Source organism: Mytilus galloprovincialis, chromosome 1, assembly GCF_965363235.1.
Source record: "Mytilus galloprovincialis chromosome 1, xbMytGall1.hap1.1, whole genome shotgun sequence".
Lineage (NCBI taxonomy): Eukaryota > Metazoa > Mollusca > Bivalvia > Mytilida > Mytilidae > Mytilus > Mytilus galloprovincialis.
In genome coordinates, this window is record NC_134838.1 from 67,326,553 (window position 1) to 67,345,976 (window position 19,424).

The following is a 19,424-nucleotide window of genomic DNA, read 5'->3' on the forward strand; positions in this document are numbered from 1 at the left end:
GTTTCCTCCATTCCTAACACTAGAGGTCTTCTTACCACTGTGTTTACAACATTTATGCCACGTGATTAGTTTTATAGCTTCATCAACTGAATGTGGACTCTTAGTACGTACCTCATATGCTTAAGATTGATCAGGTTAACCCCTAAGAAAATTCTCAATGGTTAATGTGACAAGTAACTCAGGAGGGTTAAGTCCAGGAAATGCCTTATAAACTAAATCGTCTACCTTTGCAGCATATTCAGTTAATGACTCCTTGTACTCTTTTCTCATCTGATTCAATTTTTCTCTATATTGTTCAGGGAGTAAATGATCTCCATATCTCCTTTTTAATAACTCATAATTATGCTTTATACTCCGTCTTACTAAGATGAAAGCTTACTTACATAAGCCAAAGCATCATCTTTCAAACAACACATAAGTTGTTCTTCCTGCTTACTATTGTCCCAATTGAATTTCCTTACTCCAATTTCAAAGATACTCCAAAAACTCTGAAAATCGCTTTTTTCCGTTGTAATACGGTAATCTAAATTTAGGCTCATCTGGATGACTACCAGAGCTATTAGTACCTATAATACTCGTGACTGGATGTTCATACTTCAAGTTGTAGTTTCTATCAGAAACATTATTTACACGATATTCTGAATAGCTATTACTTGTTCCCTGTCCATGATTGTATTCATACATACCTGTTTTTGATCTCTCATTTAAGAGATAACTGTATTGTATTTGAAGCTTTGCGGACGTCCATCGGTAGTTTTATACCAGAAAAACCTGTCGACTTCACTACTTAGTAGGTTTTATTTTTCTTTATCTATTTTACAACGAAACCTGTAGACTTCACTACTTAGTAGGTTTCAACCGTAAACACAACAAAAAAAATAGTCAGCTGTTTATTTATTCAAAAATTTTACTTTAACCTTACAAATAAAAAATTTCAAAAATAAACATTAAATTCAAAAAGCAAAAAAGGGCTGAGTAAGTACCGCTGCCACCACTGTCGTGAAATTTTGCCTCCGAGCGGTTTGAATATACTTTAAGAAAAGAATATGATGGCAAGTAATTTACGAAATCAAAGTACAAAATCAATATAATTTATTCACAAAGATATTTACGAATATTAAATAAATAAATCAGTACAGCTAACAAAATACAAATAAAACAATTAACCTGTATGTCAGTGAATTTTGCCCAACCCGGTATTAAATATTAACTACATATAAATAACGGAAACAACAATTTTAGCCAAGGACAAATTCCCGGACTCTAAATAACTTTCAACGTAGATTCCGTTATTTCCAAGTCGCGAACTTCATCGCTTAATGGCTTAAAAATATATAAGAATATACTATTAGGCAATAATTATCCACTAAAATAGTAACCTTATATTCATTCTTTAACCAATATTTAAATCAATTTTCTAAAAAGGTGAGGAACTCAAAGTTTTACGTCCGAGCTCTGGGCAATCTAAATTTTGCTTACCGTTTTGTTTTTCTTCCGTTGATTGACAACGTAATCACGCCCCATTTCCCGCTATGCAAATCATTTCGCGGAAATAATAGCCGTGAAGACAAAGTGAAATAATAATAACCTTATTTACGTTTCATCATAAGATATTACCTTATTATAAAATTCAGAAATAATCATATACAACCTTATAATGAACACATACATCTTAATAATAAAAATTCAAGAGATTAATCTTTCCAAAGAACGATAACTCAAACGCAAGAGGTCAAGATGTAAATAGGCGGAATTTTAGACACGAACATGAAACTATCAATTTAGTTATAAACATCCCTTTTAAAGTAAGTTTCAAGAATACACATAAGTTCCACTTTATTAGGGCCCCGCCTTTAGGCGGCTCGCCCTATAGTGATCAGTCTGTCCGTCCGTCCGCCCTATAGTGATCAGTCTGTCCGTCCGTCCGTCTGTCCGCCCTATAGTGATCAGTCTGTCCGTCCGTCTGTAACACTTTAACTTTGTGTCCGCTCCATATGTAGAGAACCATTATGAATTCATACTTTATACTTTACATGTTTATTAACCAACACCAGAGGGCGTTTCATGATGTATGTTCAACTTCCTAGGGCAAAGGTCAAGGTAAAAAAACTTTGGTGTCAGTTGACAACCCTGTGTCCTATGGTAAAGATTGTGTCCGCTCTATATCTTGAAAACCGTTATCATTTTAATGTTTATACCTGAAATGTATATAAACCAATATCAGAGGGTATGTCATAATTTATGTACAACTTCCTAGGTCAAAGTTCAAGCTCAAAAACTTTGGTTTCAGTTGACAACCCCATGTTCTATGGTAAAGATCGTGTCCGCTCCATATCTTGAGAACCGTTATCATTTCAAAGTTTATACTTGACATGTATATAAACCAACACCAAAGGGTGTGTCATAATTTATGTGCAACTTCCTAGGTCAAAGGTCAAGGTCAAAAACTTTGGTTTCAGTTGACAACCCCATGTCCTATGGTAAAGATCGTGTCCGCTCTATATCTTGAGAACCGTTATCATTTCAAAGTTTATACTTGACATGTTTATAAACCAACACCAAAGGGTGTGTCATAATTTATGTACAACTTCCTAGGTCAAAGGTCAAGGTCAAAAACTTTGGTTTCAGTTGACAAACCCATGTCCTATGGTAAAGATACAATTTTTTAATGCAGATTATTCACAGCGGGGCCCACAGAAATGGCTCCCATCTCAATGATATATAGATTCGTTTATCATGTCAGTTAAAGAAAACCCGATAAAACTAGTTCAATTTATTTCTATTATGTTAATTACCAATAAATGAAAAGGCTCGCCTTAATTTTACAACACTCTGTTTGACGTCTTTACACTAAATCCATTGGATGTTGGACGTGTACTGATTAAGAAATAATTCATGGGGCCTTGAATATATCGCTCAGAACTGTTTGTCATAAGGGGCCCACCCGTGGTAAAATCACGATTTATTCAAGCGAGGGATAAAATATCGGCATAAAGGGACAACCCGTGGTAAAATCACGATTTATTAAAGCCCCCATAAATTATTTTGATTCAAATAGGACAAATACGGCAATTCTTTTGGATCGAAGCGAAGGTGGAGGCAAATATTTGCCGTTCTCATAAATAAATGCACTATTAAATTGGCGTAAAGAACGGAGCAAACTGAATTAGTGATATGCTTAAACTATTTACAATAACGTATTTTATAGTTTTGGATGTATTTACATGATAATTTACTTAAATGTTTTTAATTTATATGTTTAAAAAAAAAAGACTTTAGCATCGTTTGTTTACGTGTCTTGGTGATGGCTTTCTGTTTCACAAGCGCGTATTCTTACGTCATCGTTGTATGACGTCGGGGAGCACATATGACGTTGGAGTACGATCGGAACAGCCCTGAAAATATATTCATATTTTACCACGGGTGTGTACTCATAGCGTTTGAAGGATGTCATGTTAGAATAGGAAATTTAATCTTATGCGCATGATTTTTTTTATTAGTTGTTAGTGACTTTGAACTAGCTGTCAGTAACTTCGAGTACTCTCAAATATAAACTTCAGTGTCTTTTTGTTGTTAAGAAATACAAGTACCCGGCCAAATCCACTCTGTGTTTTTGTTAGATGTATTTCTTTTTGCATACATGAGATGGTATCGTAATGATTTCATGTGATGCTATAATAATATCCTAAGTGAGTTGCAATAAGAATGGCTTAATGTGATACTATATGATTGACTTTGTGCTTATATAAGAATTAACTTCCTAGTGGGATGCTATACGAATGTCCTTGTGTGACAGTGATGCAATAAAATGTCCTAGTGTAATTCTATATGACTGTCCTAGATTGATTCTGAATGAATAACTTATGGGCGTTTTTCAATAAAAACGTGATTTCTTGTCCCTGCCACTTTAAAAAAATGTGTTTGATCTTTACAAGTAATTTTTTGTGCAGTCAGTACATTGAATTAGATTTAACATTTTTAAGCAAAGAAACAGTATATTTTTTTAGAGGGATTGATAAGAAATTGATTCCTCAATGGTCCAAAACAACCAAAATGGCATGTCCCTAGACCGCCTGTTCATCATTCAGACTCTAAATAAATGTTATGTTTTACTTAATATAAGTTCTTTGATAATTCAAAAGTATGTTTAGAGCCAACATATTTTAAAAAACAACTTTTAGCATAGGATTTTTAATTTCAGAAGGTGCGTCCCTGACAAAATGTCCACTACGAAACGAAGTCATTAAAATTTGCTAATAAACAGTTTAATAAAATCAATGTTATTTTGTTTGCAAGAGATATATATTTAAAAAAAAACATTAGGGTCTTTCAAAAGAAGTGATGCTTTTGTAACGGCAGTTAAATTGTTGGTAAGAATAATTGAGCACATCAAATGGACCAGAGTGATACCGTATTTTTGTTAATGTCCACTTCGAAACGGGTCAAATCTCCTGTATCTGGTTTTAAAATTTTGAAAAAAATATCAGTGTACAGCTTAATACATTAGTAAGGGTTATCGTACCACAATATTGTAATGAGATCTCTGAATATAGTTTACATTGGCACTAATATCGATTTTGTCAATAGCAAATTAAAACATTACTAAATTGTGTCTTCTTTTGAGGCGGGATGTATAGAGACACAGACACGTTAATTTTTGTCTCTGTAGAAGTCGCTCCTCGCTATCCTACTGCATGTCGATACATTTATTTTTGGCATTGTACAAGTCATGTCTTCTCTGACTGTTCATGACGTTAAAATGCTAAATCCCTGGGATGTGTTTTAGTTGATTTTAGTCTATGATGCATGATTTTTTATCATTAATTGTTTTTGGCTTTTAACTAGCTGTCAGTAACTGCGAGTACTCTCAAATCGTATTTTCTTGTTAATTCGACCTGTTGATACTGTTTAAAATGCCTTTTTGTTATTTTATATTAATATGGAACTTGTCTATATACCAGGTTTGATTATTTGTAATATCTTTTAATTTTCACTACATTTGTATAAACTTCAAGATTTACCGGTTTTTTTTTCAAATGTAATAATTTTCGTAGAGTTAAATATTTCAAAGTGGTGTCTTGCCATGGCTTTGTTTGGACTTATGTGTTTGCTTTTTGGCCTTGAATGTTTATCCCTAATATTTTATTAACTGTGCATTTACATTCAGATATCGCAGATCAAATTTTTTCGTTCATAGTGTATTAATTTATGTTTGTTGATTGAGTTTAGCCTGCCAATTGATATTTTATTGTATGTTTTTCTATGTTGTGATGTTATGCTATTGTTTCAGAAAAATGGAGAAGGTTTGGTACCATTAACAGTTAAATCCCGCTGCAAATGTTTGCACCTGTCCTTAGTCAGGAATCTGATGTACAGTAGTTGTCGTTTGTTTATGTAATTTATACGTGTTTCTCGTTTCTCGTTTTTTATATATAGATTAGACCGTTGGTATTCCCGTTTGAATGGTTTTACACTAGTAATTTTGGGGCCCTTTATAGCTTGTTGTTCGGTGTGAGCCAAGGCTACGTGTTGAGGGCCGTACATTGACGTATAATGGTTTACTTTTTTAAAATTGTTATTTGGATGGAGAGTTGTCTCATTGGCACTCACACCACATCATCCTATATCTATTATGGTTCTCCAATTCAGAAAAAAATGAGATCTTTCTAGTATATAAAGTAAACAAACTGGAATGTCTATTAGAGACATTTAAAATTGCAATAAGATGTGTGTTTAGAAGCAGTTTCGTAGTGGACAAATGTCCTCTACGAAACAGTACACAAATTATGAAAATAATATCATTTTAAAGAGTAGGGCAACGTCGGCAGTTTTCGACCACTTAACGGTAAATTCGATTGTGACGTCAGAGAAAAAACAATGGCCATCTTCACGTAATAAGTGAACATCTTTACATATTGGACATTATTTTCGTCGAAGAAACAATACTTAATTTTTGATAATTGCATTAGTAATGACTATTTTGACGTTGTTAAATATTCGGGTATTTTCGACCACGGTCGGACATTTTCGACCACTTTCTAATTTCCTTCTGCCATATCACTGATAACATTATATTATGGTTCGACCCCGGAATCAATTGTTCATGGAGTGTTTAATTGATAATTATTTTGCAATCGTAAGTGGAGGTAAACGGCCATTTAACTTCTCAAAGTGATACCGTTTAGTTATTCACACGAACGTTACAAGTTTTGATCAGCAACTGATATTATTCAGACATGCAGGCTTTAAAAAAAAATCAATGTTGTGTTTCTGAAAATTTCGAATTTCCTGTTTTAAGCCGATTTCACAAGAAAAAATGAACCTCTACAACTGCTTGCACGGGGCTTGTGAATACTTGTGCGAATTTAAATTAATTGTCGTGACCTGTATTGATAAGATCACATTGTCAGATGAATAAAGTAAGTGTTTCTTTGTGTGAATTATTATAGTGGTGCACGTGATATTGTTCATTCAGTGTGCCCTTTTACGGTCCATAATTTATTGATAAAGAACACGCGCTTGAACATGCATTGAACACAAGAAGGCTTATAATATAGGACTAACATTATGATATCCCCCTCAAACAAATAAAAATAAAATAGTTTCTCCCTAAAGTTACGGCAAGTAATTATTTATCAGAAAAACGATTATAACAAATTGCCGAAGCCACGCTGAATTTATCATTTTTAAAATGTTCTGTATTCTAAGTTAAAATACACTGAGGGGGGGGGGGGGGGGCGGGCAGATACCAAAGGGACAATTAAACTAAAAAAAATACGACGACAGTCCACACATACCCAACACAGAAAACTAAGAGTGAGCAACACAAACCCCACAAAAAACTAAAGACTGGGCATCACTAACCCTACAATAACTAAAGATTGTGCAACACGAAACCCACAAAAAACTAGACTGTGCAACACGAACCCCACAAAATCATAAGACTGCAACACGAATCCCAAAAAAACTAACGATCGATCAACACGAGCCCCACAAAAAACTAAAGACTGCAACACACACCCGTACCAAAGACTAATGACTCCCCCAAAAAATGTGTCCCAACTATCGAAAATAACAACAGATAATGCAGTACAGTATACATGTAGCAATATTATTTCTTTTAAATCATTGCACTGTAGTAATAAATATATAGAATTTGTAACAAGTCATACATTCATTTTGAAAATTTTGTCACATAATATATCTGACGGTTTTTAGAGGCAATCATCACACTCATATGGAAAGCTAACGATGTCGTCAATATGCACACAAGAAAAGTCAACACCAGAGCATTTTGCATGATAAAAGGAGGAGCAAATCTCGCAACATATATAAACATCGTCTGTTTCAAGTAAACACTTGGAACAAAACCTGGAAGTAGTCGATTTCTCTGATTTCTTTTGTTTTTTGGATAATTTACGTTTCTTATTTTCTTCCATTCTTTTCTTTTTCTCGTTCTTTTTCTCTTCCTTTTTAGCATTTTCCTCTTCCTTTAGTTTGCGTTTTAATTCTCTATCAATCTTACGCTTTTCTTTCATTTCCTGTTCATCTTCTTTCTGCTGTTTTCTATTCTCTAAAATTTTTATCATTTCCGATCCTGATACGGCTTTTGGTAGTACAGTGCGAGTTTTCTTTTTCTTGAGAGTCTTTTGTTCACTTGGAGTAACAAGTAGGAGTTCAAAAGATGATGAAGGTGCTTTTTCACACGATTGTTTGTTTTCGTCTTTGTGTGGTGTTACATTGACATTGCATTGATTAACTTGTATAATGGTTTCTGGATAAAGACAAGGAGGCTGATCATGCAATTCTTCAACTATTGTATGTGATGTTTCACATGAGACAGAGTCAAAAAATTCAGATGGCATTAAAGCAATTTCTGTATCCGCCTCATCAGCAATTTGTACGGGTTCTTGATCTAGATTGTAGGTCCCAGAACTATTGGTAACTGGACGACTATCAACCTGGGCATCTTTACAATTCATATCGTCGTCATTACCGAGATCCTGGTCATGATCCAAAATTGTCTTCACCGTATACAGAAGTTGCTGTCTTGTTTGGCCATAACCGATTTTTGCCATAGCTATGACCCAGTGGACTAGCATTTCTTCCTCACTATCAAATAATACCGGACTAGGTCCTGATCTTGCTTGAAAACTAGATCTGCCATTACGTTTGTCTATAATAGTCGTTTTTGGAACATTGTATTGTCGTGATGCGGATCGAATTGACATTGCCTTATTTTCAACCATTTGTACTGCATTTTTGATATCCTCTAGAGCATAATTTCTGTACTTGTTTCGTTTCCCCATTGTATTTGAAAATCTGAAAGCAGAAAAAGGTGAGGTAAAAACCTGCTTAAACAAGAAATTGTGCCAACGCGATGATACATGTATTTTATGACTTCATTGAAACTTAATCCAGGCATTAAGGATGTACAAACGAGACGAAATGGGGTTAAATGGAAATCACTTATACTTGAAGATACCCTGTTTTTATCGCTTTTGAAATGTATCTATTTCATGTATCAATACGATTTTAGTTTGCACATGTACACACAAATTTAGTATACCCGGTCATTTTGCATTTCCCAGACAAGTTAAATGAAGGAAATGATCCTATACAGTATATTTGGAGTGTTACGGGACAAAGATGAAGCAAATAAAACAGACCGAAAAAAACCCAACCTGTAGCAACTGAGGCATTAAATTAAATACAAATATGATTACACACTTTCGAAAATACTAATACAATATAAACAAACAATGTGGAGAGTTGTCTCATTGGCACTCATACCACACCTTCTTACTTATATTAATACATGTACATTTTTAGCGTAAAAAAAGTGAACAAAAACATTTAAATTTTAACAACCTGGAAGGTGACCCAAGTGCACCACGAGAAAAACAAACACAACAGAGAAAACAGGTAGGAGTTGGTGGACATGGGGTCCCTGGGATAAGGGAGGCGATAATCGGGAGTAACTGGGAGTAAAATAAGAGGGTCGGGTTAAGGGGAATGAGAACAGGGAGTAAAGGGGAGGGATTGTTAGCTCAAGTTGATATTAAAAGAAGGGAAGTGGTGATTGCTACCCCTTGTCAAACCCCTCCCGTCCACCCTCTTTTAGGGAGTACAAATGTATTTTATAAACGTCTTCGGGTTTTCTATTGACACGTAGACAAATTGCTTTGATTTCGCGAGGAAAAAAATAAGTTTGGACTAAAAAATATCCTTCAAAAGCAGACTGCATTTTGATCTTGTTGCTCAGATAAAGTTTTGATTTTCTTATTTTCAGCTAGTAAAAAAAATTACAATCACAGTGTATTCGACATTCCAATTGCGATAACATTGTCCTTCTGACTATGACATTGTCTATACAAGGTGCCCGATTTCGTTACGTCATTCATATTGTGACGTCACTGTAGCCTTGAAAAACGTAAACAAAGCGTCCATAGGAACACAAAATATACAAGACTGGTCGAAAATAGGCGAAATACGTGTGAAAGGGATATAAGTTGATTATCGGCAAAATATTTTTTAAAATGCGTCTGATTTATTCATTTATGTCACAAGTTCATTTTTATTCCCAGGAATTTAGCGAACAGTGTCATTAGGTTTTCATGCTTGAACAGTAGGTGTTTTTTACTGAAATCATTTGTTGAAAGACAGATATTTTTTAACACATGACGTAATACTTGTTTTTATCATGGCGAGATTTTCCACGACAACCGTTACAAATTATGTAACTTACTACTTCTTTTCGTGAATTGCAGCTAACCTAACCTTCCATGACAAATATTTAGTTCTGCAGATCTGCACGCGGAAAGGATGCGGAAACAACGCCTCGCGTGCATGAAATCGCTCCCGAAATGTTCGGTGGTCGAAAACTGCCTCTGGTCGAAAATACCCGACAGTACTCTATTTAAGATTGCACTTTTTGTATAATAGAGGTATTAAAAATTACTCTTGAAATAAAATTTTAGACAAGTTTATTTTCCATTTTGTTTAGGTCTGAAAGTCACGCTTTTATTGAAAAACGCCCTTATGTGACGCTATTGGAATGTTCTAGTATGATGCTTTATGAATGACTGTGATATTGTAAGAAAATCCTAGTTAGGTGCTATGGGGATTACGTCGAGTGATGGCATCGGAATGACTCATTGTGATGATATACGAATGTCACTTGGAATCTATATGAATGTCCTAGTTAATTGTTAAAGGAAAATCAATGTCCTTCTGTGACGCTATATAAATGACATAGTGTGATGTTATTGTAATGACTTAATTTTATGCTTTAGGATAGACTTAGTGTGATGCTATAGAAATTACGTATTGTAATGATATAACTATAATTGCTTCTTCTGTGTTTGTGTGTTAAATTGATTTTGCTGCTTATGTTTAAAGACAATTCGTTTCGTGATTCAACCTGGACAATAATTCTGTGTTTGAAGCAGAAAAACGGGAAATCCATTATCAGAACTGACCATTGTAAAATATTGCTTGTTCATATAAAACTGAGTATACAACTGTCAATGCAAATTTTGTTTCGTGTTTTTTTCACAGCACGTCACTATTTGTATACTATACGTTTTTGATGCAGTTGCCGTCCAATCAGCTTGAAACTTACAGACGTTCGCTATGATATGATCTTTCTAATTTAAATGTTAATTTAACGGTCCACTGATCAGAGAAAATGATCGTGTACTATGGACACATTTATTTATTTATTGATTTAGCATACTACGACTATAAAAAAATTGTATTTACATTAGAAACATATCCGATATCATCCGTGAAACGGATATCCTTAACGATCAACAAACTTGTGATACACTGATATGACCTAGTGTAGATATATACAAGTTCAAGTTTATTCCGTAAACCTTTGTGGATACAATGGTATAACAGAAAACAATAACAACAAAGTAACCCTCTGTCACAGCTATGGTAAAACAAGAGGTTTTCATAGAAACATTTATACCTGTACCGGATTGTCTTTAAAAATGATTAATAGCAAAGCAATAATTTAATGAAGTAATGTTCTCTTTTCACTTTTAAGTAGAATATCTTGGTTTCATGTTTAAAACACTGTTAATTGTTAGGTATTTCTTCTAGAATCGTCTGCAATCTTTACTGTTTGGTAGTCAAATCTAGTTTGAACACGTTGAAACCTTCCAAGCTGCGATGATTGAGGTTCATTTGTTGATCTTTCGTATTGTTGTGTTATATTTCTCCGCTGTATAAAACTCAAAACATCATTTACATTTCCAACTCCTTCAGTGTTTGGTTTGTACAAATCACCATCAATGTACAATTTGTCTCTTACCATATTACGTACTTTTCTTTTTCGTTTCTTGCCTGTTTTGCAACTGGGTATAAAGGTTTTCGTTGTTGTTCGATTTCTTTTGGAAACTGTTCTTTAACTCCGAATTGTGTCTCTTTTTATTTGTATCCGTTTTTGAGCACAATTTCTTTGTCCTCAATTGATACAAATTTTGCTAATATCGGACGATTACCTCTGGGACCTCTTTTTCCGAATCGATGGACGCATACGAAGTTTACTCTTTTGTCAATTTTCAACTTTTGTTTGATAAAAGAATTAAGTTTATCCTCAGTGTTTTCTTCTGGGTGAAATTGGATGCCAGTAAAGATGAGGTTGGTTTTCATTGAGCGCCACTTGAGCTCTATCTCATCATCTTCCATATTACGCAATTGAGAATCTAATTTTCCACTATGATCTTTATTTTGTACTACTGCAGTTTCAAAGCTTGTTATGTTTAAAATGTTCTCTTTACATCGATCTACTGCTTTGTGCATCACACGACCAATATTTTCAATGCTCCCCTCAATTTCATTGCTCCTATTCATTGCACATTCGAGGTGCTTTTTAACATAGTTAACTTTTTCTATATTGAGGTACCGTTTCTAAGGCGCCATATTGAAAAAAATCTTAAGAACAATAGGATACTATTAAAGACGTTGCAACGTTAGCGTCGTCAAATTGAAGATCTCGCTTGGTTCAGAATTTTCAAATTCTTCACGTTTACCTTTATTTTCTGGATAAATTTGAATTGCCTTTACATGAACAATCATAATATTAAATACTTCTCAACTAATTCATTCAGAATCACTACCAAAATCCAACGTAAATTTCTAATTTTTCGGGAGCTCAAATTTCGTGGCCTTCGTTCCTTAGCAGTACATCCGGGTTTCTATAGTGTTACTACAGTACTTGCAACCTTAGGCGTTACTGTTTGACGTGAACTTGACTGATCGGTGAATGATCGGTGACGGATGTTTGACTGATCGATGAGTGATCGGTGACCCATAGGATCCGTCAGATAAGTCAAATAACCTATGTGAGAGTTACCCTGACAACTGTCACCGATCGATCAGTAAATTAAATTTATGCACGGATCGGACGGATACGTATATATTTAAAATTCTTATGTAAACCGAAATCGACAGTGTTTACAAACGATGAACGCGGTCCTCTACGAAGACACCTTAATTTACACGTTAATTTGTAATAAAATTGGTTGCAATAAAAAAGTGAAAATAGTATATATATGCTTAGAGCGTTAAATTGTTTGTGTTGATTAATAGTTTTGTATTAAATATTGTTAACATCAGAGACATGTAATACATAATTGTATTATATGACTCTGTTAACATAAACTTATTCCTACGAAAATGGTTATTATTGACCGCCATTCGATTTTTGAACTTTCTATAGTTTCGAATAGGTTGTTTTTTCGTGAAATTAAAAGAATGTCAAAGAAATAATATTAAAATTTTTTTCGCATTGTTTAGAATTACCAAAATTGTTCTTCTTTTTATCAAAAATGATACTATTTTTTTTTTTAAATCAGTTATTTTTACCATCTTGAGACAAGTCTTCTAATCAGAATTGAGATATAATGAGAATTAAAATACTTAAACTTTTATTTTTGTGGAATAAGAATGCAGTTATTGATTTATTTTGATACAAATTATTAACCGTCATATGATTTGAGTACTTATTGTACATCAAGATTGGCTGTTCTTCATAAAATCTGCTTACTTTAAGGAAAAAGATACTAAATTTTTGTACGCGTTGCCTAAAATGCAAATATTTCTTCATTTTACTGAAAATTATTGACCGCCATTAAATTTTTGTACTTTTTATAGTTCAGAATAGTTTTTTACATAAAATTAAAAGAATATCAGAAAAATCATACTAAAATTTTGTTCGCATTGTTTAAAATAACGAAAACTATTCTTCTTTTTATCAAAAATGATACTATTTTATTTGAAATCAGTTATTTCTACCATCTTGAGACAAGTCTTCTAATCAGAATTGAGATATAATGAGAATTAATATACTTAAACTTTTATTTTTGTGGAATAAGAATGCAGTTATTGATTTATTTTGATACAATTTATTAACCGTCATATGATTTGAGTACTTTTTGTACATCAAGATTGGCTGTTCTTCATAAAATCTGCTTACTTTAAGGAAAAAGATACTAAATTTTTGTACGCGTTGCCTAAAATGCAAATATTTCTTCATTTTACTGAAAATTATTGACCGCCATTAAATTTTTGTACTTTTTATAGTTTAGAATAGTTTTTTTCATAAAATTAAAAGAATATCAGAAAAATCATACTAAAATTTTGTTCGCATTGTTTAAAATAACCAAAACTATTCTTCTTTTTATCAAAAATGATACTATTTTATTTGAAATCAGTTATTTTTACCATCTTGAAACAAGGCTTCTAATCAGAATTGAGATATAATGAGAATTAAAATACTTAAACTTTTATTTTTGTGGAATAAGAATTCAGTTATTGATTTATTTTGATACAAATTATTAACCGTCATATGATTTGAGTACTTTTTGTACATCAAGATTGGCTGTTCTTCATAAAATATGCTTACTTAAAGGAAAAAGATACTAAATTTTTGTACGCGTTGCCTAAAATGCAAATATTTCTTCATTTTACTGAAAATTATTGACCGCCATTAAATTTTTGTACTTTTTATAGTTTAGAATAGTTTTTTTTTTCATAAAATTAAAAGAATATCAGAAAAATCATACTAAAATTTTGTTCGCATTGTTTAAAATAACCAAAACTATTCTTCTTTTTATCAAAAATGATACTATTTTATTTGAAATCAGTTATTTTTACCATCTTGAGACAAGTCTTCTAATCAGAATTGAGATATAATGAGAATTAAAATACTTAAACTTTTATTTTTGTGGAATAAGAATGCAGTTATTGATTTATTTTGATACAAATTATTAACCGTCATATGATTTGAGTACTTTTTGTACATCAAGATTGGCTGTTCTTCATAAAATATGCTTACTTAAAGGAAAAAGATACTAAATTTTTGTACGCGTTGCCTAAAATGCAAATATTTCTTCATTTTACTGAAAATTATTGACCGCCATTAAATTTTTGTACTTTTTATAGTTTAGAATAGTTTTTTTTCATAAAATTAAAAGAATATCAGAAAAATCATACTAAAATTTTGTTCGCAATGTATAAAATAACCAAAATTATTATTCTTTTTATCAAAAATGATAATATTTTATTTAAAATCAGTTATTTTTACCATCTTGAGACAAGTCTTCTAATCAGAATTGAGATATATTGAGAATTAAAATACTTAAACTTTTATTTTGTGGAATAAGAATGCAGTTATTGATTTATTTTGATACAAATTATTAACCGCATATGATTTGAGTACTTTTTGTACATCAAGATTGGCTGTTCTTCATAAAATCTGCTTACTTTAAGGAAAAAGATACTAAATTTTTGTACGCGTTGCCTAAAATGCAAATATTTCTTCATTTTACTGAAAATTATTGACCGCCATTAAATTTTTGTACTTTTTATAGTTTAGAATAGTTTTTTTTTCATAAAATTAAAAGAATATCAGAAAAATCATACTAAAATTTTCTTCGCATTGTTTAAAAATAACCAAAATTATTATTCTTTTTATCAAAAATGATACTATTTTATTTGAAATCCGTTATTTTTACCATTTTGAGACAAGTCTTCTAATCAGAATTGAGATATAATGAGAAACAAAATACTTAAACTTTTGTTTTTGTGGAATAAGAATGCAGTTATTGATTTATTTTGATACAAATTATTAACCGTCATTTGATTTCAGTACTTTTTATACATCAAGATTGGCTGTTCTTGATAAAATATGCTTACTTTAAGGAAAAAGATACTAAATTTTTGTACGTGTTGCCTAAAATGCAAATATTTCTTCATTTTACTGAAAATTATTGACCGCCATTAAATTTTTGTACTTTTAATAGTTTAGAATAGTTTTTTTTGTCATAAAATTAAAAGAATGTCAGAGAAATCATACTAAAATATTATTCGCATCGTTTAAAATAACCAAAACTATTCTTCTTTTTATTGAAAATGATACTATTTTATTTGAAATCAGTTATTTTACCATCTTGAGACAAGTCTTCTAATTAGAATTGAGATATAATGAGACTTAAAATGCTTAAACTTTTATTTTTGTGGAATAAGAATGCAGTTATTGCTTTATTATGATATAAATTATTAACCGCCATATGATTTCATTACTTTTTGTTCATCAGGATTGGTTGTTCTTCATAAATTATGTTTACTTTAAGGAAAAAGATATTATTTTTTGTACGCGTTGCCAAAATGCAAATATTTCTTCTCATATTGGAAAATTTTGTAATTTCAATTGCAATCAGTTGTTATAAGTGATTTTCATATGATTTTTGTAGAAAATGTGAATTATTCAAGAATAAATCTGCTTAAAATTATTTCTTTCTTTTTAAGGAATGTATTTATGTTTACCACCATTGAATTTTTGTACTTTTTATTGTTTAGGAGTAGTTATTTTTGTAATTTGTTATTTTAAAGGCTTCGATTGTGACGAGAATATAGAAAGTCCATGATTATGATTTTAATTTTATGATGATAAGGATACAAAAATTTAAAATATTGAAAAAAAATAGACTACATTTTTCAATAACTGATCCTTTCATTTTGTTTTTCCCGAGTATGTTTGGAAAATAATAAAATCAATTTCGCGATGTAGACACTCGCCGGGTTTGAAAATATATAACCTAAATAAAACGAAAAAGACCATTATTTAATGATGATATTTTAATTTAGGTTTTATCTGTACATTTCTTTTCATTTCAATTCATAAAACTTTGCTAAATAATTAATAAACAAAATGTATCATTGAACGTTCGATTTTCACGAGTCGCCATTTTAATAAAAATTAAACGAAACTAAGATTCCGTAATTTGTATTAGTTCATCATGTGACGTATTAAAGTTCAATCCGTCATCAAGGTCGATCGGTACTATCCGTCCGATCAGTCGGATCAGTCAATTACTTTTACTATAAGTCTGACGGATTGATGACGTGAGTTTGACGCGAACTTGACTGATCGGTGACTGATCGATGACCGCTGATTGATCGCTGAAATAGTAACGCCTAAGGTTGCAAGTACTGTATAACATCTGTAACAAACATAAACTTTTAGCTACCGCTTAACAAGCAGAGCCAAATACAATGAAAGTCCCAACTATGTACTGGCTTCCGAAGCTACACAAAACACCTTACAAATATAGATTTATTTCGTCTTCAAGCCATTGTTCCACTACTAAATTGTCTATTCTTCTTACCAGCACACTTGGTACAATTAAAAACCTGATAATAAATTGTTCAAATAAGGCCTTCGAAAATAGTGGAATTAATTACTTTTGGAGTGTCAAGAACTCGTTGGAAGTACTTGATAAATTGCATGCTTATATTGGTGATTTTAAATCTGTTCAAAGTTTTGATTTTTCTACCCTGTATACCACATTGCCTCACATTCTCATTAAGAAAAAATTCACACACCTAATTAAATGGGCATTTAAAAAGTCAGAATGTGAATATATATGTTCAAACTCTTTTAGGTCATTTTTTAGTAGCAATAAACAAAAAAACTATGTCAATTGGACATGCTTTGATACTATATATGCCCTTGAATTTTTATTAGATAACATTTTTGTTCGCTTTGGGGATTCCGTATATCGTCAGATTATCGGAATTCCAATGGGGACTAACTGTGCACCACTTATTGCGGACCTGTTTTTGTATTGCTATGAGTTACAATTGATGACAAAAATAAGCAAAGACCCATCGAAACAACATCTGATAAACAAATTTAATAATACTTTTAGATATTTGGATGATATTTTGGCTCTCAATAATGACGACTTCAGTATGTATATTAAAGAAATTTATCCTGTTGAACTTACTTTAAATAAAGCTAATACTAACAATGACCACTGCCCTTTCCTCGATCTTGATATCTATATCACTAACGGAAAGCTGAATACTAAAATTTATGATAAAAGAGATGATTTTTCATTTCCTATCGTTAATTATCCATTTTTAGATGGTGACGTTCCCTTGTCACCATCTTACGGTGTTTATATATCTCAACTTGTACGACTCGCTCGTGTATGTAACACTGTTTTAGATTTTAACGAGAGAAATTTATGTATTACTGAAAAATTATTACACCAGGGTTTTCGATATCATGAACTAGTCAAAACATTTACTAAATTTTATCATCGGTATAAGGACATCATTCGTAAATATAGCTCAACATGCAGACTTCTTATACGTTCAGGTATTTCACATCCAATTTTTTATGGAAATATTCTTTATAAAGCACAAAGTGTCAGTATTCACCTCAAAAACTAACAAAACCTTTGAATAGACTTATTAAGAAGGGATATAGTTACGATACTGTTGTCAGGTCATTAAAGATTGCATATTTTGGCGTTAATATTGATTCACTTATAGGGTCTTTGCATTGGAACTAAACACATTTATTCAAAAACCAGTTGTTGGCATGACACGGGTTATGTTCTTCTCATATATGTTATGATGGTATGATACTAAACCCCTAACTGGAAGGATTGTGCCTGATGTTCATATGATGAAATCATAATCTTTCAGTCAGTTTAATTGAAGTCTGGAGCTGGCATGTCAGTTAACTGCTAGTAGTCTGTTGTTATTTATGTATTATTGTCATTTTGTTTATTTTCTTTGGTTACATCTTCTGACATCAGACTTGGACTTCTCTTGAACTGAATTTTGATGTGCGTATTGTTATGCGTTTACTTTTCTACATTGGCTAGAGGTATAGGGGGAGGGTTGAGACCTCACAAACATGTTTAACCCCGCCGCATTTTTGCGCCTGTCCCAAGTCAGGAGACTCTGGCCTTTGTTAGTCTTGTATTATTTTAATTTTAGTTTCTTGTGTACAATTTGGAAATTAGTATGGCGTTCCTTATCACTGAACTAGTATATATTTGTTTAAGGGCCAGTTGAAGGACGCCTCCGGGTGCGGGAATTTCTCGCTACATTGAAGACCTGTTGGTGACCTTCTGCTGTTGTTTTTTTCTATGGTCGGGTTGTTGTCTCTTTGGCACATTCCCCATTTCCATTCTCAATTTTATTACTATATAGCGATTACTCTATAAAAATACGTTTTGTCCTAGTGGAATGCTATATGAAAATGTAGTTATTCATTTTGTTGCTACATGTAGCGTAATGCTATAAGAATGACATACACAAAAAGTGGTAAATGTACTAGTTGTTAAAACTTTGGTACGAGTTGCGCAATTAAGGTACGCCTTTGTCCATCAAGGTTATTATATTAAAGGGACATAATTAGACATAGACGTCGCTTTTGATTGATAATACTGTTGTCATGGATATGGTGTGAGGATACTACTGATCTTGTTTCATTAAAAGTATACCTGTAGAAAGGGTGGTATGGCATGGCATCTAGCTGTCGATTTCTGGATATCTTCTTTGTCAAGATTCGTCAAGGACAAAATTCCCTGACGAGGGAAACGATACTGCTCTATCAGTTCCCGATCTGACAAAATGTCTAGCGCTATCGACGGCTTTCTGGACGTTCTTTTTTTCCTAAACCTTTATCCCCCATTGTGTACCGTCATGAACGCAGACATTTTTCTCTAATTTTGTCGTACGAGTGCTTGTTACTACTTGTAACTTAACGATCAAACTTACGATAAAATTGTACTTAAGATTTTTTAGGAAACGGTAAAAAACTTGCGACCGACGAGATATCTAAGATTGTCGTACGATTCTTTGTGGAACGATGGCATTGAATGTAAACACGGAACCATGGAGCTTCCTTGCCATCACGAAAACGCCGTCAATGCTCTATGACGCCATCGCCGGTGTGATGCCGTTAACCATCTCTGTGCCATGGGCCACTTTTGGGTCACTACGTTCAGTGCCAAGGGGTAACTTTTTGATCATTGTTTTTTTTACTCTGATGCTGTAAAATGTACTATGACGTAAAGTCATTGTTCTTGCTCCTTTAAAATGCACAA